The sequence below is a fragment of the Melanerpes formicivorus genome, unplaced genomic scaffold, assembly GCF_026170545.1.
Source record: "Melanerpes formicivorus ecotype bairdi unplaced genomic scaffold, bMelFor1.0.p_v2 SCAF_21, whole genome shotgun sequence".
NCBI lineage: Eukaryota > Metazoa > Chordata > Aves > Piciformes > Picidae > Melanerpes > Melanerpes formicivorus.
The window spans coordinates 14573457-14596974 of record NW_027142373.1 but is presented as its reverse complement, the minus strand read 5'-3'; the positions used below and the strand labels follow the sequence as shown (position 1 = coordinate 14596974).

Genomic DNA, 23518 nt, shown 5'->3' with positions numbered 1-23518 from the left:
CCCGCTCCGGGCCTGCCCCGCCGCTCCCTGCGGCTGCCGCCTCCCGCCGCGCCCCGCTCCGCTCCGCTCCGCTCGGCGGCCCGGCCGCGCCCGCAGGCTCCGGGGGAGGAAGGGCGGCCCCGGCCGGCACCGCGGCGCGGCCCCTGGAGCAGCCGAGGGCTGCGGGGCCAGCCCCCGAGCCCTGCGCTCGGCTGGGGCTGCACCGCCCCGGGGCAGAGGGCGGCTTGGACGCGGCTCCGGCGTCTTGCTGCCGGGAACGGTTTTGCGGCCTCCGGGGCCCCGGCGCAGGCCGCGGACAGCAGCAGCCGCGGGCGGGTCTGGGGGGGGCGAGCCGGGGCAGGGGGCCGGGGCAGCGGGCAGGGGGCCACACCGCTGTTGGGGCCTGCGGCAGGACGACCCTGCCCTGACCCGGTGCCCACGGGCAGCCTCCCTGTGCCGTGGTTCTGCGCCTCTGTCCCTTGCAGGCTGCTTTGGAGGCAGGTGTTGAAGTGGACCCGGTTCCGAGGGAGTTGTGCTTCGGACCCGGGTGTGCTCCGGTGGAAATTGGCGGTGCTGGGAGCAGGGTCATGCCGCAGGGTGCCTGCCTGCACTTGCTGGTGGTTGAGCAAAACCAGCGGCTGTTGATCCTTCGGCAGAACCACAGCAAACGCCTCTTGAGTCTGTGCTTCAAAGTTAGACCACCAAAGCCTCTCTTTGCTGGAGCAGTGTTTTAGGGTTCATTGGCTGGGGTGACACGGGGGTGTTTTGGTGTGGGGGCTGCAGGCCTGGCCATGCTACCGAAGCTCTTTGTGCTGCTTTGGGACCTGTGGGTATTTTGTTTTTCACCAGAAGGAGGAAAGGTCTCTCACAGAGGTGCAGGGTGGTTTGCTGTGCTCTGTGTGCTGCTGGGGCACGGCTGAGGCTCACAGGACCTGCTTGAGCAGAGAGCTGATGGCACCAACTGAAGAGTTTGATAAACTTGGAATAAAAAGGTGAACTTCTGGTGTTGGCAGCTTCCCCTGTGTGCTTGCTGGCTGAAGGAGAGGGTGGTCCCAGCTGGGCCCAGGGAGGGTGTTTATCACCTGTGTTTACAACAGTTCAGAGAAACCAGAATCCCAGACCTTGGAAAATCAACCCCTGGGCCGAAGGCTCGAGCCCAGCACACCAGAGCTGTTGTGATGGAAGGAGGAATGGCCTCACTGCACTGTGGGTACAGCTCGCTGTGTTGCCCTCTTTCCTTCTGCCTGACCACTGCTTTGTGTCTCTGAATAGTTTTGCACCTTGGCTGCAGAGCTTGTGGTGCCCTTCAAGCCTGTGACCGTGCAGCACCTCCATCCTTTCTCCAGGTGGAGGCCGGGCACTGGTTCCTGCTGTAGCTGGTTTAAAGAGGCTGCTTGAATGTGAGGCAGGACAAGAGGGCAGGTTTGCTGACCCTGCACAGATGCTTGGGGTGTTTTGTTCTGCAGGTAACAGATGAGTGCTTAGGTGCCTTGGGAGGAGCTGAGTGTAGGACCCTGGCTGACTCTGGAGAGGAGCAGGTGGCTGTGGCAGTGGTGGTGGAAGCAGGTTCCTGGGACCAGCAAGAAGCTCCATCCCGAAAGGACAGCCCTCCACCCTGACTGCTGATGCAAAGCCAAGGGAAGCCTGTGGGTGGGATGGAAAGAGGCTGGTGGTGGCTGGAGGGGCCTGCAGTCTGCTGGGGCAGGTCCTGTTGCCCTCAGAGGTGCACCATGGCCTTGGCTCCAGTATGTGTCTGGCTCATGCTGGTGCCCAGGCAAGCTGAGCTGTGGCCAAGCAAGGCCAGTGAGAAGCAGGGAGCTTTCTGCAGCTGGGGAGCGCAGCCTGGGCTCAGCTGGGGTTGGGCTGGCACTCAGGAGGTGTGGGAAAACCTTGGGGGGTGGGGAGAGAGGCAGGTAGGGCTGTGGCAGTGTTGGTTTAGTTGGCCTGGGTGGCATGGTGAGGTGGAGCAGGGAGGTCATTCAGCTGGAAACAAGGAATTACAGTAAAAAAAAAGAAGTTCTGCTCAGTTGATTCTCAGCCAGAAGCACTCTGGCCTGGCTTGTGCAACTGGAGGGAGGTGGTGGGAGCAGGAGAGGGTGGGACAGCTCCCACGGCTTTGGCCCGTGCCCACCACCAAGAGGCCATGGCAGTGGTGCTGTGGGCAGAGGGTCACTGCTTGTGGAGTCTGTGCCCACAAGGCTTGTGCTCAGGCAGCTGACTGAAGGAAGGTGAGAACCTCTTACAAAGGGGCTCTCCTCTCTGAGGAGACCTCATTGTGGCCTTCCAGGATCTGCAGGGGGCTCCAAGAAAGCTGGGGAGGGACTTCCGAGGGTGTCAGGGAGGGATAGGACTGGAGGGGATGGAGCACAATTAGAAGTGGGGAGATACAGATTGGATGTGAGGAAGTTGTTGTTCCCCATGAGGGTGGTGAGAGCCTGGCCCAGGCTGCCCAGGGAGGTGGTGGAAGCCTCCTATCTGGAGGTGTTTGCAGCCAGGCTGGAGGTGGCTGTGAGCAACCTGCTGCAGTGTGAGGTGTAAGTGGCTGATCCTTGAGGTCCCTGCCAACCCTGACCATTCTGTGAGGGCTGGGGGCTTTGTGAGGGGCTGTGCTGGCTGTGACTGGGGTAGGGGGGATTTTCTTCCCAGTAGCTGATACAGGCTGTGCTTTGGAGTTGTGCTGTGGACAGTGGGGGTGGTTTAGATGCTCCTGGCCAGTCAGGGCCTTGTCTGCTCCTTAGCACCTCACTAGCTGGCAGCCTTGGGCTGCACAAGAAGTTGGGAGGGGACAACTGACCCCAGCTGACCACATGGATATCCCAGGCACTCTCAGCAATAAAACCAGGGGAAGAAGGAGGAAGGGAGGATACTTGGAGTGATGGCATTTGTCTTCCCAAGTGACTGGTGGACTCTGCTCTTCTGGAGATGGCTGAGCACCTGCCTGCCGTGGGCAGTGGTGTTTGAATTCCTTGTCTCAGTTTGTGTGCACAGCTTCTGCTGCACCTGTTACACTGCCTGCATCTCACCAGAACACTTCTCTCACTTCTGCTCTCCTGATTCTTTCCTCCATCCCACCACCAGTGGCTGGGAGGGGCTGAGCTGCTGCCTGGGCTTGAACCATGAGGGGCAGCTACTGCACAGGACTTCAGCAAGGGCCTGGGGCAAGGAGAAGTCTTCCTGGGAGCTGAGGCTCATCAGGTTGATGTCTAGAGCTAGAGCAGCAGATCCAGAAGTCTCTACAGGCCACCCTGGGTTGTGTTGTATGCTACCACATTTTAGATGTGCTCAGGCCCTCCCAGGTGCCAGTGCTGAGGTGAAGGGGCAGCTGGCTGCCCTCACACTGCCCCTGCCCTGCAGCCATGGCCCTCAAGCCTTGTGATCAAGCAAGAGGTTGCTTCAGGTCTTAGTGTCCTGCGTGCTTCAGCTTCATGCTTCTGTTCTTTATCAGCTGCACATCCCCAGGAGTCTGTGAGCTTTTTTCCTTCCCAGAGAGTCCCCCTGGCCAGAGCAGGTGATGGTGCCATGTTCAAGGCATGACTGACAGCCTGGAGACAGAGCTGGAGTTGTGAGCCTAGAGGATAGATCCTGTTGGACAGTCTCTGCAGCGTGTGTTGGTGTGCCTGGCTGTGGGGCATTGCTGGTGTGAAGCAGTGGGGGGTGATGTTAACAGTCCAGGGGCAGTGTGCATTGAGTGTCCTGGAGGGGACAGCAGGGATCCTGTGGGAAGCAGGGTATCCAGCCCACTGTGACAGTGCCTTCAGGAGGAGCAACACCCAAGCTGCAGCTGGAGCAGTTCTGCATTTCTCATGCTGCCAAAATTAGTGATAGGCTCTGCTGCAGGCATTGGGCAGAGAATTGAGGCATGATGGTGTGAGCTCTAGAGGTGGTAATCCATTCCAAGGCATGGGGAGCATGCTGATTCTAACTGCAGCTTGTGGGGTCAGTTGTCCTACCTGCAGTGCCAAGCAGGAGCTGGAGCTGCCTGTGGCTTTTATGGATTCAGCTTCTGCATTCAGGAGGGCTGGAGGCAGCTGGGGCTTCTCAGGGTGCTTGCCACTTGGTGTGCTCTGGTGTCTGGCAGCAGCAGCAGAGCACCCCTTCTGTGTGTGTCTTTTCAGAGGCTGCATGGTGGCTTAGGTGGGAATTCCCAGCCTGGAATCTGGGATTCCTGGTTCCCTTCACAGGTGTGGTCCTGTCTGCTCCCCAGCTGAGGCCTTGGCCCTCTCTACCCCACTCCAACCTTTCTGGTTTAGCAGAGACCAGAGGAGATCTGTGTCTGGTTAGAGAGTCCTCTGTGCAATGAGGCAAGGCAGCTGGGCGGGGAGGCTGCCAAGGGGTATCTGAGTGGCTTTGTCAGTCAGTGTGGTCAGGTGCTGTGGGTGTCAGTGTGTAACCTGTGCTGTGTCTGTGGGGGAACTGCAGTTTCTTCAGTGCTGACAAAGCAGAGCATTGCCTGAAGCTGTTTGTGCTGATCACTGAGACCCTCTTGGCCCTTGGTACAGGAATTTGGTAAGAGGTGCCAGGGCTCCTGTGTCCTCCTCCTCTTAGTGTGGCTGCCTTGGTGAGTGCTAGGAGTGAGCAGATCAGTTCTCAGCGCTGCTGAAGGTGCTTCTGGACCCAGGCCCACTAGGAGCAGAAGAATGAGGTGCTGATGCCTTCATGTAGAGGTGCTGGATCTGCTGGGGCATAGTGTGGCCACTGCCAGAAGGCTGCTGGGTGCCTGTAATTTCCTCTCTGAGCAGAGGGGCTTCATGGATGGGGAAAGTAAGAGCAGCCCCAGCAAACACTTCAGTTTGCTTAGTGACCCTCTGGGAGAGGAATCTGGGGAAGAAGATGATGGTTGGGAGGGAGGTGGAGGTGTTGTGAAGCAAAGGGAGCAGCACAGAAGGTTGGCTGTGGAGCAGTGTCTGAATGGCCAGGTGAGATGGGATGCATGGAGCTGGGGGAAAAGGAGACAGAAAAGAACAAGACGAGAGGGGACTGGAGGGGAGCATTGCTCTTTGTCCTCCTCAGGTAGCAAACCAAGCATTGCTTGCCCCTGCTCTGGTTCTGTAGGCAAAGGCAGCTGGGCCTTCAGCAGGTGGAGGGCACTGCCCTTGCCCACAGTGGAGTTACAAAGCCTTTGTGGTAAAGGTGAGCTGCTGGTGCAAGCTGGCACTGGCAGACTGATCAGGCTGTGGGTCAGTGTCTGCAGGGACACATTTGCCTTGATGGTTGGAAGTGGAGATAGTTGTGTGGTGAGCAAAGCCCTGGAGGTCAGTTCCTGCCCAGCAGTTTCTCCCTGCAGAGTGCCTGTGCCAGGCTGTGGCTGACCAGCCTGCTCCTGCCAGCCTGCTGCTGGGTGCAGGCCTGTGCTCATTTGTAGGTAGGGGCCTTTTCTCTTTTGCTGTGCTTGTCATCAGCTGACATTCCTCCTATGTCAGGTTGTCTGGGGCAGCACAAAGTGCAGCTTGCTCTCCTCTGGCGCTGGGAGGCTTGTTCAGTTGCTTTGTGCCGGTCTGCTGGAGCCAGCAGGGTGGGAATCGCTCTGTCACCTGTCAAAACAAGGGCCACACAGTGAGGGAGAGAGCAGTTCTGTGAGGGAGCAAAGGAGGAGAGAGATCTGCACTACCCAGGCTTGGTTCCATTGAGGATTCCCCTGAGCTGAGTGTGTGTGCAGTGCTGGCAGGTGTGCGGTGAGGCATCAGTTCCAGGAGCCTTGTGCTAGCAGCTCCAGCTCTGGGTGTATCAAAGCAACATAAGCACCTCGTTAGGAGCTACAGCCAGGATGGCATTGCTGCCTTTGATGTCAGCTCCTGGATTCAGGTTTGATGTCAGCTGAAAGAAGAAACGGAGGAGTAGTTGCTGCAGCCTGTGAGGGCTGGAAGAGAAACTGCAGGAGGGGGAGAAGCTGCCCAGGATGTTTGTGTGGTGCTCAGCCCTGCGGGGCAGGGGCCGGCAGCAGCTGTCCAGCCAGGGGCCACCCAAGCCATGTTCCTACAGAAGGTACCAAAGTCCCTGAGTGGATCAGATGCTCCTGGCCTCCCCTCAGAGGCTGGAATGCACTCATCAGGACCCACTCCCAAAGGTCCTGCTTATGTTCCCACATCCCATGGTCCTCATTTAAAATGGACTGTGCTGTGCTCACTGAAGCTATTGAGGCTGGCTTTCCTGGGCCTGGCTTTCCTGGGCCTGGCTTTCCTGGGCCTGGCTTTCCTGGGCCTGGCTTTCCTGGGCCTGGCTTTCCTGGGCCTGGCTTTCCTGGGCCTGGCTTTCCTGGGCCTGGCTTTCCTGGGCCTGGCTTTCCTGGGCCTGGCTTTCCTGGGCCTGGCTTTCCTGGGCCTGTTGTGTGCTGAGCCAGCAGCAGCCAGCTGAGCTGGGACCTGCTGGGCTGCAGTGAGGGAAACCTGCCTGATTCTGGCAGTTGAAGCTTTGCCTTGTGGTGCAGGGGGTATCTGTCTCCTCGGGGATGTTCTGGTCAGGATGGATTATTGTGGTGCTCATTGGTTATTGTAGAATCTGAGCTCCTGCTCTGGAGCCGTGGGCAAATGTTTTAGGGCTTCCTGTGCTGATCCTGGTCACTTGTGGTTGGGCTGTAACATCTCCTCTACAATGAGAAAGTCAGCCCCTGTAGAGGCACTGCTTTGGGGGAATCTCTCTTGAGTCCTTAGCTTCAGGAGCTGTTGCATTTGTAGGCTGTTTATTTGATGTCAGCTTGGTGGGTTGCTGCTGGAGGAGCTCACTCGGCCTGCAGTGCTGTGAGCCCTGTGCTCTTGGTCAGGTCTGGGGTTGTCAGAGAGGCACTTTGGTCTTTGGGATCCTTGGGTTGCTCTCTGTGTTGCCAGCTCCTCTGATGGCAGCAGAAAGGTTTGAGCAGTGGGTAGAGAGCATGGTGCAGTGCCCTCTGAGCACTGAAGAATGCCTTCCCTTGCAGAAGGTCTGTTGCTGTAGCTGCATTAATTAACCTGCAGTAGTTCAGCAGTGGTAAAGCCTCCTGAAGAGACACTTCCCCTGCACTCCTTCAGCTCAGCTCCTAGGTAAGTTGAATGCTGTGTCCCTGCTGGGCTTTGGCAGTGGAGCAGCTGATGGGTGTTGGTAAGATCTTGGAAATAGCCATAGTCTCCAAGTACCTGGAGCACTGTGCCCAGTTCTGGAACCCCTGTTATTACAAGAAAGATCTGGAGGGGCTGGAAGGTGTCCAGAGAAGGGCCAGGAGGAGGAGCAGAGGGCTGGAGCTGCTCTGCTGTGAGCACAGCCTGAGGGAGTTGGGGTTGTGCAGGCTGGAGAGGAGAAGGCTCCCAGGAGACCTCATTGTGGCCTTCCAGGATCTGCAGGGGGCTCCAAGAAAGCTGGGGAGGGACTTTGGAGGGTGTCAGGGAGGGATAGGACTGGGGGGTGGAGCAAAACTAGAAATGGGGAGATTGAGATTGGATGTGAGGAAGAAGTTGTTGCCCATGAGGGTGGTGAGAGCCTGGCCCAGGTTGCCCAGGGAGGTGGTGGAAGCCTCCTGCCTGGAGGTGTTTGCAGCCAGGCTGGAGGTGGCTGTGAGCAACCTGCTGTGGTGTGAGGTGTCCCTGCCCATGGCAGGGGGTTGGAGCTGGCTGAGCCTCGAGGTCCCTGCCAGCCCTGCCAGCTCTGTGAGTTCTTGGTGTGCCGCTGTGGCCTCTGCTTCCTGAGGAGTTCTGCAGTTCCTACAGCTGCAAGGTGGTTGTGCCTCCCCATGGGAGGGGGAGAGATGCAAGCATGACTTCTGTCAGCTGTTGTGGGTTTATTTTCGTTCCTGTGCACAGCGGTGTTGTGTTTTCAGGGAGCTCAGGCTGTTGGTGTCAGAGGTGCCGCTGGAGCTCTCTGCTCTGGCTGTTGGGGGCCTGCTGCCTGCCCCGCTGTGGGGCTGTCACCGGCCTGGCTCTGCGGCAGGACTGTCCTGTGGTGCTGCAGAGCATCTCCCAGCATCTGTGACCTTGACTCCTCGGGCTGTAGCCCTCCGTGGAGGGCTCTGTGCCCTTGCTGCTGGGGCGGGAGGGCAGCGTTGGGGTTGCCCAGCATCGCTGGCTGCCCGCCGCGCCGGCACCCGAGCAGCTGGGCGTGAGCTGCGAGCAGAGCAGAGCAGAGCACTTCAGCTGGGGACGAGCACCAGGGGAGCCCGGGGATGCATGCTGCACAAATAGTGTATTTATTAGCTGCTCAATTGATTGCCTCTTCTGCAGATCGAAGCCTTTGTGCTTGCCCTTAGCTGGAGGCAGTGTGAGCCCTCCAGCAAGCGGAGGGCTGGGGCTGGTCCTGGAGCCAACAGAGAGTCCCAGCGCCAGGAACCAGCCTGGGCTGTGAATCACTGATCTGATCTTCCTGAGGTGTTTCAGGAGATGGCCTGTGGTGCAAGGAGGACAGCTGCTGGGAGCAGATGGAGCTGAGCTGGTAGGGGGTTAGTTCTTTTATCCATTTTGCTCTAGGCTTACTGTTTTTACCGTGGACTAGGAAAGGTTTTGTGGTTTGCTTTGGAGCAGGGTCCCTGAATTTGCCATCACCTTGCCCTCGGGCCAGGGAGCAAAGGGTTTGTGCTCTGAGGAGCTTTGTGGACAGAGATAAAAGAGTTTCCTTTAAAAACACATGGCCCTGTTCCTTTGACCTGGGAGGGGCTATGGACTGAGATGAAAGCTTTGCATTTGGAAATGCCTTCTGGGCAGCCATGGGCCCATGCCTGGCTTTTCCTCTGAAGACCAATTCCCCTCCTGAACAGGGTCAGGTCAGGACCTGGTCTCATGCCAGACACTGCAGACCTCACCCTACCTTTGATGTCTTCTTTCCTCCTGTCCCACTTGGAAATGTGGGTGGGCAGAGGGTAGGAAGTCTGAGGATGGTCAGAACTGCTTTGTGTGGTGCTGGCCAAGGCTGGCAGCCCAGGGCTGGGGACAGACAGAGGATTTTTGTCCTTTCCCCAAGGTCCTTTTTGCCTTGGGGTAGCAGGAACAGTCTGCACGTGGGCCCTGGGGTGCCTGGATGTCAGCTTTCAATGCTGGTTGCTGACTGCTCTGGGGGAAAGCAGAGGTCATCTCTGTCCTTTCTGACCAGCTGCTGTCACCAGGAAGCGTGGCTGGGTGGTGTGAGAGCGTGTGCAGGTTGTGCAAAGGAGTTGTGAATGAGCTGTGTGGTGGAGGAAGGAGGTTTGAATTGGAAGGGTTGGAGGCTGCTGCTGTAGGCAGCAGCTTGGCAGCTGAGCCCCTGCTGCACTGGGACACGTGGTTGAGTATCTGAAGGAGCTTGCCAGTGCTCTCCTGGAAATGCAGAGTGGAGTTCAAAGTATGTTTCTCATTAATGATTTCTTTCTGAGAAGAGTTGGAGTAACATCCTGGAGCTTATCTGCCCAGCTGGCTGTGCCAGAGCCCTGGCTTCCCTCAAGTGAAGCTTTGCCCCTGTACACCAGCAGCAGGCATCTGTGGGGCTGGCAGCAAGGCTCTGCTCTCAGGCCTCTTCTTTGGCTTCATCCCTGCTAAGCTTCCTGAGCAGCACCACAGCTGAGCAAAGGGGAGAAGGATGCTCCCAGCAGGTGTGGAGGTGGTGAAGGTGAGCCAGGGGTGGGAGGTGGTGTGGGTGGCCCAGGTGTGTCTGTGTGCCCTTGCAGGAGAGGCCTTGGCTGCCTTCCCCGGCAGGGATCTCCTGTGCCTCGCAGTGGCAATTCCCAGGCTGATGTGCCAGCAGTGCTGCCTTGCTCCTGCCTACAGCAGTGCACTGCCACTGAGGCTGTGTGCCTGCAGGGTCCTGGCAGCAGAGGCCTCAGATGTTCCTGGGGCTGCTCACTTGCTTTCATATAGACAGGTCTCTCCCCACTGACCTAACAGCAGCCTGTAGCTGACCTGGCAGCAGGGAACCTGCTCCATTGCTGAGCTGCCAGAGGGCTGAGCTGCACCCTGCCTGGTGCCAGGGCACTCTGCTGCTCCCACAGCACCTGGGATGCAGTCCAGGAGCTACTTGTCCATGGTGCTCTTTCTATTTAGAAACAGAAGCTTCCTGGGAAGGTTTATGTTGGGTTTCCCTCTCAGATCTCGTTAATGCTGTGGCTTTGGCAGCAGGGCTCTGACAGCCCAGCACTCATGTCCTCAGGGATCCTGTGCTGGTGTGTCCTGAGTCTTGAGACCCACACCAAACAGTGGCCACTCTGTGGTGGTGTTCAACTGGTTACTGCCCACACTGTAGAGCAGCACACCTCAGTGCAGATGGAGTGGTACTAAGGTGAGAGCCTTGCTACCCCCTTGGCCCTCGTGTTCAAAGGATGTGAGTTTCACACCCAGCACTGCAGCTGAGCAGGTGAAGCAACCATCCTTGGTCAGAGAATCAAGGGACCTGCAAAGGGCATCCAGTCCAGCCCCCTCTGCAGTAAGCAGGGGCATCCTCAACTGGATCAGGTTGTGTTTGTCCAAGCTGGCAGGAGGTGCTGCTGCTGCTCTCCTGCCCAGCAGGAGCGTTGGCCAGGCAGGAGAACAAGTGACTGCTGGGGCAGTGACAGAGCCAGGGAGGTGCCCAGGCTGCCTGAACCCAAGTGTCCCTGCTCCCTGTGGGCTCCAGCAGGCCCTGCATGCACAGCAGGCTCAAGGCCATGGCTTCTGCTGCAGTCCAAAAGCTGCCTCTGTGTTGTGCTGGAGGAGGAGGTGACTGTTCCAGGGCTTTGAGTGCTGCAGCAGTGGTTAATTGTGACCAGAACTTGCAGGTGATGCTGTGGAGTGGCTCTGCTCAGTGTTTCAGAGGGTCTCCAGGGTTTGCTGGAGGAAGAGTTTGGTCAGTCCCACCTGTGGCTGGGAGTTCAGTGTGCTCTGCTCCATGTTAGGACTGAGACCAGACAAGGACCCTTGGAAAGCTCTTGAAAAATAAGCCAAACCTCCTGACAGGCTGGGAAGGTGAGAGAGGATGCTCCCTGCACTCCCACACCTGCACACTCACTCTGCCAGGCTCAGCTGGGGCCTGGCTAGCAGCATCAGCCTGGCCCACACCGCTCAGCTGGCTGCCCAGGACCTCCTGCCACAGGTTCCAGGCTGCCTCACACCCAGGCACCTCGGGCTCCTGTGTAGAACAGCTTGCACTCTGCTTTCCAGGAGGCAGTTGCACTGTTAGCTGGAAATGTCCTTTCAGTTGCCAGCCTGCAGGGATTTCATGTTGAGGTCGTTGTCACCTCCCAGGTGTGTGTTGCTGCTGCCTCTGCAGTGCCTGGAGGTGTTTGTGGTGGTGGCATTGCTGCCCTGGCCTGCTTTGGGCTGGGGAAGGAGCCAGCCTCTGCCCCCTTGCTCCTGCTGATGGGAAGTTGTTTGTGGTGTCCTTGGAGCCCAGTGTGTCTCCTGGGCTGGCTGATGGCCTGGCACAGGACAGAAAAGGTGGGCAGCAGGACCAGGCTGGTGCCCCCAGCCTCCCCCAGGGCAGCAGCACCAGAGGCAGACCACGGGGTGCTGTGCAGGGTTGGATCAGGCACCAACAGAGAGAAGCTGATAGAAGGGTGGCAGGAGGCAGCTCCCAGCTTCTCAGCACAGTGTTGCAAGTCCTGCTGTAGTGCAGAGCTGGTGGCATCTATACCCAAGGCAGCCCAGGGCAGCCTTCTGCAGGGTGAGCCTAAGGCAGGCAGGGAGCGGTGCTGGCCCTGGGCACAGACTGTGCACAGATGGCTGTGAAGGTGGAAGGTGCTGATCTGTGGGGCTCTGACACCTTGCAAAGGCCTTGGGTGGTTCTGTGTGGGGCAGTCAGAATTCTGTGTGCAGAACTGGTGCATGAGCTGGGCTTGTTCAGCTTGGAAAAGAGAAGGCTCTAGGGAGACCTTCTGGTGGCCTGTCAGGACTTAAAGGGGGCTCTAAGAAAGCTGAGGACAGACTCTGTCAGGGCTCCTTGTGACAGGACAAGGGAGGGTGGTTTGAAACTCAAAAGAGGGAGATGCAGGCTGGAGGGACTCACAGAGCTGTCAGGGCTGGAAGGGACCTCAAGGCTCAGCCAGTCCCAACCCCCTGCCATGGGCAGGGACACCTCACACCACAGCAGGTTGCTCACAGCCACATCCAGCCTGGCTGCAAACACCTCCAGGCAGGAGGCTTCCACCACCTCCCTGGGCAGCCTGTGCCAGGCTCTCACCACCCTCATGGGCAACAACTTCTTCCTCACAGCCAATCTCAATCTCCCCACTTCTAGTTTAGCCCCATCCCCCCCAGTCCTATCCCTCCCTGACACCCTCAAAGTCCCTCCCCAGCTTTCTTGGAGCCCCCTGCACATCCTGGAAGGCAGAAATGTTTGCCTGTGAAGGTGGTGAGAGCCTGGCCCAGGCTGCCTAGAGTGGTGGGAGCTGCCCCATGGCTGGCACCATTCAGGTCAGGTTTGGGGCTCTAGTTGCAGATGTCCCTGCTGGCTGCAGGGGGTTGGACTGGCTGAGCTTTAAGGATCCCTCCCAACCTGAAGGCATTGTAGGGTTATGTGTTGGGTTCCTTTTTGTGGAGCTCTGAGGGAGAAGGAGTTAATGGGAGGGAGGGCAAGGGCAGGAGATAGCTGCCCGGGGCGGGTATAGGCTGGTATCTTTGCAACAGTCTTCTTGGAGTGCCAGGCCAAGGGACAATGGCTTTGAGCTGGGAGAGGGGAGACTGAGAGTGGAGAGGAGGAAGAGATTGTTGAGAGTGAGGCTGGGGAGAGCCTGGCACAGGCTGCCCAGGGAGGCTGTGGCTGTGCCCTGCCTGCAGGTGTTCCAGGCCAGGCTGGATGAGGCCTTGAGCTGGTTGGAGATATCCCTGCCCAGGGCAAGGAGTTGGAATTGGATGATCTTGAAGGGGAAGGGGAAGAGAGTTTAGGGCAAGAGAGTGACTGTGCAAGCCAAGGTGGTTTTGTAAGAGCAAAGGAACTTCCCCTGCAGAGTGACCTACAGATCCTCTACAGGTTCCTGTTTGCAGCAGCCAGCTGCTTAGCTGGTGGGGTTCTCACCCTCATCAATGTGTTCTTCAGCAGGCTTCAGAGCCTTGGGATTGGCTTCTGTGGACAGTTTCAGTTCTTGCCTGGGTTCTTGCTCCCTGCATGCACTGCCTGCCTGCTCTGTTGGCCTCTGGGGCACTGCTCAGGTTTTGATGCTGCTGTAGAGAGAAAAACCCTTTAAAAAGCAAGGAAGTCATCTTCAGGAGGCTGTGGGAGCTGTAGCTGCTGGTGTGAGGGGACCCCAGGGCTTGTGAACTTGTGGAATCCAGAGCTGGCAGGAAGGGAGAGAACTCCAGCCTTGTTCACTCTCTCTAGGGGCCTTCAGAGCTTTCCTGGCCATAGGATAAGGCAAGGAGAATCCTGGGATGGTTTGGGCTGGGAGAGCCTTTTAAAGCTCATCTAATCCAACTCCCCTGCAGTCAGCAGGGACATCTGCAGCTAGAGCAGGCTGCTCACAGCCCCAGACAGACTGCCCTGCAGTGGTGGCAGGCATGGGGCAGCTCCCACCTCTCTGGGCAGGATGTTGTGTGCTCCAGTACACACTGACCACAACAACCCCAGGCAGAGCTACAGGCTGGGGACAGAGTGGCTGAGAGCAGCCAGGCAGAGAGGGACCTGGGGGTGCTGGGGGACAGCAGCTGAACAGGAGCCAGCAGTGTGCCCAGGGGGCCAAGAAGGCCAAGGGCATCCTGGCCTGCATCAGGAACAGTGTGGCCAGCAGGAGCAGGGAAGTCATTCTGCCCTGTGCTCAGCACTGCTTAGGCCACACCTTGAGTCCTGTGTCCAGCTCTGGGCTCCTCAGGTTAGGAAAGAGGTTGAGCTGCTGGAAGGTGTCCAGAGAAGGGCAACAAAGCTGGGGAGGGGTCTGGAGCACAGCCCTGTGAGGAGAGGCTGAGGGAGCTGGGGTTGCTTAGCCTGGAGAAGAGGAGGCTCAGGGGAGACCTTCTTGCTCTCTGCAGCTCCCTGCAGGGAGGCTGTAGCCAGGTGGGGGTTGGTCTCTTCTCCCAGGCAGCCAGCACCAGAACAAGAGGCCACAGTCTCAAGCTGTGCCAGGGGAGGTTCAGGCTGGAGGTGAGGAGAAAGTTCTTCCCAGCCAGAGAGATTGGCCACTGGGATGTGCTGCCCAGGGAGGTGGTGGAGCCCTCGCTGCCCCTTCCTGCTGTGAGCCTGGGCCGCTGTGGGGCACAAGCAGCGGCAGATCGCTGCGGGGCTGCAGGCAGCGCTGCCGCTCAGGGGCCGTGGTGCAGCTCCTGGGGTCCCACAGCAGGCTGTGGGCCCTGTGCTGCCCTGCTGCAGGCTGGCTCTGTGCTGTGCTGTGTGATGCTTCACCTGTTCTGCTCCTTGGCAGTGCTGGAGGGCTGGGCCCTGGGGAATTGCCTGGGTGTGTGCAGCTGGGCTGGGTGGTCTAAAGTGCTGCTTGATGGGAGCAGATGTGATGCAAACCTGCACCTTCCTGGGGACAAACCCAGCCTCTTTGGCCTTAAAGAGCATTGCCTGTTCCCACCAAACTCAGAGCTGTTATGGTCAGAGCAGTCAGCAAGAGATCCCAGGATGCCCCATGGTGGGGACTGGAAGGGACCTTTGAAGCTCACCCAGCCCAAGCCCTCCTCCAGCAGGGCACCCACAGCAGCTTGCCCAGGAGCACAATGCCCAGGGGGGGTTGGAAGCTCTCCACACCAGGAGACTCCACAACCTCTCTGGGCAGCCTGCTTCAGGCCTCCAGCACCCTCACAACAAACAACTTTCTCCTCCTGCTCAGGTGGAGCCTCCTGGGTTCCAGTTGGTGCCCATGTCTCAGACAGTTCCTGTTGTAGCTTTATGAACAGCTGGAGGAGGTGGTTGGTGCCTAGGGCACCATCTAGGGCACCACCTAGGGTACCCTGCTGCCCTCTGCCCACCACCTGCCAGTGCTGGTTCCCACACTGCTCTGTGCTGTCTCTCAGAAGTGGTTTGTGAAGTGCTGTGTGCTGGGGGGGCGCAGGCCTCAAGTTTCCTCTAACCCCAAGTGTTTAGTTGTGATTTCAGAGTTCCCAGTGGCCCAGGAGGTGGTTCTCAGCACTGATGTGCTGCTTTGGCTTGCAGCATGGAATCACAGAATGCTCTGGGCTGGAAGGGAGCTCCAAAGCTCATCCAGTCCAACCCCCTGCACTCAGCAGGGACATCCCCAACTGGATCAGGTTGCCCAGAGCCCTCTCCAGCATCACCTTCGATATCTCCAGGGATGGAGCCTCAACCACTTCCTTGGGCAACCTGCTCCAGTGCTCCAGCAGCCTCATGGTGCAGAACTTGATCCTGACAGCCAGCCTAAACCTGCTCTGCTCCAGCTTGAAAGCATTTCTCTTGTCCTGTCCCTGCAGGCCTTTGTAAGCAGTCTCTCTGCATCCTTCTTGGAGCCCCTTGCAGGCACTGAACTGCAGCTCTAAGCTCTCCCTGGAGCCTTCTCTCCAGGCTGAACACCCCCAGCTCCCTCAGCCTGTCCTGTAGCAGAGCTGCTCCAACCTCCTGACCATCTTTGTGGCTTCCTCTGGACTTGCTCCCTCAGGTCCATGTGGTTCCTGTGCTGAGGGCTCCAGAGCTGGCTGCTGTGCTCTGTGCTTTCAGGCAGCCTGGTGTGCAGAGGCACCGAGTGCTGGCAGCGCTGTGCTGCTCTGTGCATCGCTCTTGGTACTGAGGACCTGCTACACAAGCTGTGTATTTCCTGCTCCTGAAAGAGCTGCCATTCCTCACAGTGCTGCTGAAGGCCTCTGTTGAGACTTTGTTGAGGTGGCCTCCTGCCTTCTGCTTCACCCCTGGCAGAGCAGCAGCGCTGCCCACCGGTGCTGACACCGCTGGGGGGTGTGGGCACTGGGGGTGTGCTGCCTGCTGAGCTGCTCTGAAGTGCTGCCTGGCTGTGCTTTGCTGGTGTCACTGCTGCTTGCTAAAGGTTCTGCTGAGCCAAGACCTGACCTCCTGGGTGCCTTTGTGTGGCAGTCAGGGCTGTCTGTCATCAGCTCACAGGGGAGCACGGAGCCCAGCCCGGGCTGCATGGGCACCTGCTCCTTTGGGGGTCACTTGTGCTGCTGCTGCTCTGTGTGAGATGAGAGCCAGCAGAGAGCCCCAAGGCATTCTGCAGGCAGTGCTGTGGGTACCCAGCACCTCTGGGAGCCCCTGGAGCCTGAGGGGCCCTCTGCTTGCTGGGGCTGTGCAGTGCTGCCGTGCCCTCTGTGCTGGCTGCAGGGAGCGGTGCTGGGAGCCAAGGCTCTGCAGGGTTCCACCTTGTGTTAAAGCCTGAGCTGGAGCAATCTGGTGCCTGCACCTCTTGCAGTGTGCACTCAATGCAGTGATTTGTTCCAGCAGCTCTGCCATCTCTGGAGAGAGCTGTGAGTGTTTGGTAAACAGTGGGTGCCTCTGGCCTTATCTGGGGGTGCTTTGTGGCTGCTGCTCAGCCACGCTGCTCCTCACAAGCTGCCCACAGAGAGGCCTTTGTCGGCCCTAGCTCTACCCAGCCTGGTGCTGCTCTGCCCTGGAGAGCTGAGCAGGATGTGTGCCCTGGTGCTGCAGCCTGGAGGGAGGCTGCTCTCCCAGGACAGGGCTGCAGAGCACCTATCTGCATGGCCTCCCCAAGGGCACATCCTGCCTGACAAACCTGCTGCCCTCCTGTGACAAGCTCACAGCATCAATAGATGAAGGCTGAGAAGCTGACCTCATTGACCTGGAGCTGAGCAAAGCCTTCACCACTGTCCTGCACCACATCCTGGCCTCCAAGCTGGTGCAGGATGGGCTCCATGGAAGGACCACTCAGTGGGTACAGAACTGGCTTGAGGGCTGCACCCCAAGGGTGGCTGTCAGTGGTCCATGGCCAAGTGGAGGCCAGGGCCAAGTGGAGTCCCTCAGGGATCAGTGCTGGGACCAGGCTGGGTTAACATCTCTGTTGGTGCCAGGGACAGTGGCACTGAGCTCCCTCAGCACCAAGCTGTGTGGTGCTGCTGACAGCTGGAGGGAAGGATCCATCCAGAGGCACCTGGGCAGGCTGCAGAGCTGGGCCCAGGACAACCTCAGGAGGTTCAACAAGACCAAGGGCAAGGTCCTGCAGCTGGGGCAGGGCAATCCCAGGCACTGATCCAGGCTGGGCAGGGACTGGCTGCAGAGCAGCCCTGGAGAAAAGGCCTTGGGGGTGCTGGGGGAGCAGAAGCTCAGCAGGAGCCAGCAGGGAGCACTTGCAGCCCAGAGAGCCAAGCAGAGCCTGGGCTGCAGCAAGAGAAGTGTGGCCAGCAGGGCCAGGGAGGGGATTCTGCCCCTCTGCTCCACTCTGCTGAGACCACAGCTGCAGCTCTGGGGCCAGCTCTGGAGCCTCTGTGCCAGGAAGGCTCTGGAGGGGCTGGAAGGTGTCCAGAGAAGGGCCAGGAGGAGGAGCAGAGGGCTGGAGCTGCTCTGCTGTGAGCACAGCCTGAGGGAGTTGGGGTTGTGCAGGCTGGAGAGGAGAAGGCTCCCAGGAGACCTCATTGTGGCCTTCCAGGATCTGCAGGGGGCTCCAAGAAAGCTGGGGAGGGACTTTGGAGGGTGTCAGGGAGGGACAGGACTGGGGGGGATGGAGCAGAACTAGAAGTGGGGAGCTTGAGATTGGCTGTGAGGAAGAAGTTGTTCCCCATGAGGGTGGTGAGAGCCTGGCCCAGGCTGCCCAGGGAGGTGGTGGAAGCCTCCTGCCTGGAGGTGTTTGCAGCCAGGCTGGAGGTGGCTGTGAGCAACCTGCTGTGGTGTGAGGTGTCCCTGCCCATGGCAGGGGGTTGGGACTGGCTGAGCCTTGAGGTCCCTGGCAGCTCTGTGATGTGCTCTGTCTCAGCCTCCTGCCAGCACAGGCTGTGCACACTGAGGTAGCTGTGTCTGAAGCAGGCATTTCAAGTCTCCTTTGCTGGCTGGAGCTGGGTGGCAGGGCTGGAGTTAGGCTTGCAGACCTTGCAGACCCTTCTGGTAAATCCCTGAGACCAGAGGGAGTGGAATATGGAACAAGGCAGAAGGAAAGCCCCTGCCTGGGCAGAGGGATGCCTGCTGCAGCCAGGCTGCTGGAGCTGGCCTGGGGCTCTGCAGGTGAGGCTGAGCCAGGGCTGGGGCTTGCTGCTGGGCACAGCTGGCACCCCCTGTTTAATGCCAGCCTGGGCAGCTTGAGGAGGTTGATAGACACTCCTGAGGCCAGTGCTTGTCTCTGTGGCAGTGCTTGTCCCAGCTGCCTGGCATCGTGGTAAGATTTTAAATGCCTCTGCAGAGCTTTAGTTACTGTCCCAAGGGGCCAGGCTCTGCTCAGTGCTGTCCTGTGACAGGGCAAGGGGCAGTGGGCACACACTGGAACCCAGGAGGCTCCTCCTCAACAGGAGGGTGCTGGAGGCCTGGAGCAGGCTGCCCAGAGAGGTTGTGGAGTCTCCTCCTTTGGAGACCCTCCAGGCCCAGCCGGCTGTGTGCTGTGTGCCCTGCCCTGGCAGGGGAGTGTGGCCTGGGTGATCTCTGGAGCGCCCTTCCAAGCCCTGCTGTTGTGTGGCTCTGTGGCATGTCCCTGTTGCCATCTCCCAGCACATGCTGGTCTCTGCTGTGCAGCCCCCTTTTGCCCAGAGGGACCCCAGGCAGGCTGTGGCTGAGGGTTTGGTTTGGTGCTGAGCAGGGAGCAGGCTGTGGCTGTTAGCTGTGCAGGAGGATCAGAGCTGAGCAGGGGCTGGGGATGCTTCACAGATGCTGTGTTGTGAATGGCAGGAACGTGGCACAGGTGTCTGAGCTTCTCCTGGGAGCCATCCAGAAGTGTCAGGGCTTGATCCCAGCTCTACCACGGCAGAGCAGCAGCATCTCAGCTGGGGAGGCAGCTGTGCCTCCCCCAGGCACTTACAGAGCTGTGCCTTCTGCTGAGCTGTGCCCAGAGCTGGGCTCAGGGAGCTCTGTGAGGAGCAGGGAAGGTCACAGTGCCACTGCCCGGGGGAGAGCAGCTCCTGTGGGCTGGGCTGCAGCCACTGGGGCAGTGGAACTGGTGCTGGACCTTCTGGGGCTCAGGACCCCTTGGCCAGGGCTCAGGCCCCTTCATCCCTTTGCTGCTGCTCACTCAAGTCCCCATCCCTCTCCCCTGGCATTCCCTGCCCAGGCAGCAGCCCAACCAGCTCTGTGCTGCTGTGGTCAGGCTCCTGCCTGTGCCCACTGTCTGCCCTCCCCTGGGGGCACAGCACTGCCAGGGGGCTGCTTCCCCAGCTCATTTTCACTGCTGAGTCCATAGAGCAAGAAGAAAGGGTCAGGGCCTGCCTGTTCCTTCCTGTCTTGGAGGTTTGATTATTTAGTCATTTACAGAATGGTTTGGGCAGGAAGAGGCCTTCAAGGCCATCCAGTGCCAGCCCCCTGCCCTGGGCAGGGACACCTCCCACCAGCACAGGCTGCTCAAGGCCTCATCCAGCCTGGCCCTGAACACCTCCAGGCAGGGCACAGCCACAGCCTCCCTGGGCAGCCTGTGCCAGGCTCTCCCCACCCTCACTGCCAACAATTTCTTCCTCCTCTCCACTCTCAGTCTCCTCTCTCCCAACTCCAAGCCATTGTTCCTCATCCTGGCACTCCCAGCCCTTGTCCAGAGTCCCTCCCCAGCTCTCCTGGAGCCCTTCAGGTCCTGGCAGGCTGCTCTGAGGTCTCCCTGGAGCCTTCTCTTCTGCAGGCTGCACAGCTGCCATTGGCCTTCTGGGCTGCCAGTGCCCATTGCTGGCTCCTGAGCAGCTTCTCATCCTCCAGCACCCCCTGGGGCTGCTTTCTATCACCTCCTCCCCCAGCCTGGTGTTTCCATCCATGAACCCAGCAGTGCCAGGCTGCCATGGCCCTCAGCACCACATCTGCACAGCCTGGAAACCCCTCAAGGGATGGGGACTCCACCTCTGCCCTGGGCAGCCTGGGCCAGGCCTTAACTGCTCTTAACCACCACAGAGTGAAGAAGTTTTTCCTCATGTCCAAGCTAAATCTCTCCTGGTACAACTTGAGACTGTTTCTTCTTATCCTTACACTTGTTTCCTGTGAGAAGAGCCCAGGCCCCACCTCAGCTGCAGCTTCTCAGGGAGCTGCAGCGAGCACTGAGGTCTCCCTCAGCCTCCTCCAGGCTCAGCACCCCCAGCTCCCTCAGCTGCTCCTCCTCACACCTAATCTCCAGACCCTTCCCCAGCTCTGTTGCCCTTCTCTGGGCCTGCTCCAGCTCCTCAGTGCTCTTCTTGCACTGTGGGACCCAAAACTGAACCCAATAGTCAAGCTGTGGCCTCAGCAGTGTTCAGGCCTGGAGCATAATACCTGCCCTGCTCCTGCTGCCCACAGCATTGCTGCCCCAGGCCAGGCTGCTGCTGCCCTTCTTGCCCCCCTGGGCACTGCTGGCTCCTCTGCAGCTGCTGGCACCCAGCACCCCCAGGGCCTTCTCTGAGAGGCACTTTCCAGCCCCTCTGCCCCAAGCCTGGAGCCTCCATGGGGTTGCTGTGCCCCAAGTGGAGACCCAGCTCTTGGCCTTGGCTTATGGATCCAGCCTGGGCAGGCTTCCCTGTAGAGGCTTTGAACCCTCAGGCAGATCAACACTTCCAGCCAGCTTGGTTTAGTCTGCAGGCTTGCAGAGGCTGCTTTCAGCCCCCTCCTCCAGACTGCTGCTGGAGACATCTAACAGGACTGGCCCCAGTCATAGTATCACAGTATCAGTCAGGGTTGGAAGGGACCACAAGGGTCATCTAGTTGCAACCCCCCTGCCATGGGCAGGGACACCCCACACTACATCAGGCTGCCCAGAGCCTCAGCCAGCCTGGGCTTAAACACCTCCAGGGCTGGGGCCTCAACCACCTCCCTGGACAACCCATTCCAGGGCTTCACCACTCTCATGGGGAAGAACTTCCTCCTCACCTCCAGCCTGAATCTCCCCACCTCCAGCTTCATTCCATTCCCCCTAGTCCTAGCACTGCCTGAGATCCTGAGCAGTCCCTCCCCAGCCTTCCTGTAGCCCCCTTCTGATACTGGAAGGCCACAATGAGGTCACCTCAGAGCCTTCTCTTCTGCAGACTGAACAGCCCCAACTCCTTCACTCTGTCCTCATAGGAGAGGTGCTCCAGCCCTCTGCTCATCCTTGTGGCCCTTCTCTGGACACCTTCCAGCACCTCCACATCCCTCTTGTAATAGGGGCTCCAGAACTGGAGGCAGTACTCCAGGTGGGGTCTCAGCAGGGCTGAGCAGAGGGGGAGAATCACCTCCCTTGCCCTGCTGGCCACACTTCTGAGAGCTCCTGTTGAGCTTCTCCTCCCCCAGCACCCCCAAATCTCTCTCCTCAGAGCTGCTTTCCAGCCAGTCCCTGCCCTGCCTGGATTTGTGCCTGGGATTGCCTTGACCCAGCTGCAGGACCCTGCACTTGGTCTTATTGAACTTCATGAGGTTGGCTTGTGCCCACCTCTCCAGCCTGTCCAGGTCCCTCTGGATGGATCCCTTCCCTCCAGCTGTCTGCTGCACCACACAGCTTGGTGTCATCAGCAAACTTGCTGAGGGTGCACTCAATGCCACTGTCCATGGCACCCACAAAGATGTTGAACAAGACAGGTCTCAGGACTGATCCCTGAGGGACTCTGCTTGTCCCTGGCCTTCACTGGGACATGGGCCCATGGACAGCCACTCTTTGGGTGCAGCCATCAAGCCAGTTCCTTATCCATCTAGTGGTCACCCATCACACCCATGTGTCACCAGTTTGGAGACCAGGATGTGGTGTGGGACAGTGTCGAGCCCAGGACAGCTTGGTGTGAACATGGCAGAGCTCCATGGCCTTGCTCAGTGTATCCTCTGATGCAAGGCTTGGTGCTCAGCAGGGTAAAGTAAGAAGAAAATAGGTTCATAAATGGCCAAGCCAGAGGGCAGGGTTCTCTTTGTGCATTGGGTGGTGAAGCTTTGGAAGCTCTGGGACAGGGTGCTGAGTGTCAGAGGGGTGATGAGGAATGGACAAGCTCTTGGAGAGAGTGGTTCCTACAGGGAGAGCCTCTGGTGCAGGAGGCTGGTGGGGCTCAGCTGGGTGGGTGCCAGCTTTGGTCATCTGCTGTCACAGAGGAGGCAGAGTGGTGAGGGGAGACAGTGCCAGCCTCTGGCAAGGGGGGGGTGGTCCTGTGCTGGGTGAAGCAAGCACTCCCCACCCCACAGCACTTCGGGGGGGAAGGGCTGGGAGGTCTCTTCCTTGAAGCTCTCTTCCAACCTGGTCTCTTCTATTCTATTTCTAGAAGGTCTAAGCACCACCAATAACTTATGGAAAAAGGTGTCAGAGTTTCACTGTTTGTTACAGAGCTGTGCTCAAGGGCAGCAAGGCTTGAGAAGGGCCTGGAGGACAAGTCCTGTGAGGAGCAGCTGAGGGAGCTGGGGTGGTTCAGTCTGGAGGAGGCCGAGGGGAGACCTCCTTGGTCTCTGCAGCTCCCTGAGAGGACATTGGAGAGAGGAGGGGCAGCCTCTTCTCCCTGATGGCAAGTGACAGGACTAGAAGAAAGGGATTCAGGCTGTGCCACAGGAGGTTGAGGCTGGATGTTAGGAAGTATTTCTTCATAGAAAGGGTTCTCAAACACTGGAATGGTCTGCCCAGGGCAGTGGTGGAGTCACCATCCCCAGAGAGATTTAAACAGCATCAGGACCTGGTGCTTAGGGATTCAGGAAGGGCAGGTCCTGCCTCTCCAACCTGATCTCCTTCTATGATCAGGTGACCCATCTGGTGGATGTGGGGAGGCCTGTGGATGTGGTCTACCTGGACTTCAGCAAGGCCTTTGACACCGTCCCCCACAGCAAACTCCTGGCCAGGCTGTCAGCCCATGGCTTGGATGGGAGCACACTGCGATGGGTTAGAAACTGGCTGGAGGCTGAGCCCAGAGAGTGGTGGTGAATGGTGCCACAGCCAGCTGGCAGCCAGGCACCAGTGGTGTCCCCCAGGGATCAGTGCTGGGCCCTGTGCTCTTCAACATCTTCATTGATGATCTGGATGAGGGGGTCGAGTCAGTCAGCAGCAAGTTTGCAGATGACACAAAGTTGGGGGCAGATGTTAGTCAGTTAGAGGGTAGAAAGGCTCTGCAGAGGGACCTCGACCGACTGGACAGATGGGCAGAGTCCAACAGGATGGCATTCAACAAGTCCAAGTGCCGAGTGCTGCACTTTGGCTACGGCAATCCCATGCAGAGCTACAGGCTGGGGTCGGAGTGGCTGGAGAGCTCCCAAACAGAGAGGGACCTGGGTGTGCTGATCGACAGCCACCTGAATATGAGCCAGCAGTGTGCCCAGGTGGCCAGGAGGGCCAATAGCATCCTGGCCTGCATTAGGAATAGTGTAGCCAGCAGGAGCAGGGAGGTCATAGTGCCCCTGTACTCTGCTTTGGTTAGGCCGCACCTTGAGTCCTGTGTCCAGTTCTGGGCTCCTCAGTTTAGGAAGGATATTGAGACACTTGAGCGTGTCCAGAGAAGGGCAACGAGGCTGGGGAGAGGCCTTGAGCACAGCCCTGTGAGGAGAGGCTGAGGGAGCTGGGATTGTTTAGCCTGGAGAAGAGGAGGCTCAGGGGAGACCTCATTGCCCTCTGCAACTACCCGAGGAAGTTCTTCCCCATGAGAGTGGTGAGACCCTGGAATGGGTTGTCCAGGGAGGTGGTTGAGGCCCCAGCCCTGGAGGTGTTTAAGGC

At 58.8% G+C, this 23518-nt stretch overlaps 1 protein-coding gene across 2 annotated transcripts in view; it reads left to right on the top strand.

Annotated features, from left to right (window-relative positions):
* MAP2K4 (mitogen-activated protein kinase kinase 4) overlaps positions 1 to 23518 on the top strand; it is a 99241-nt gene that overhangs the window by 603 nt on the left and 75120 nt on the right. The window lies entirely within an intron of this gene.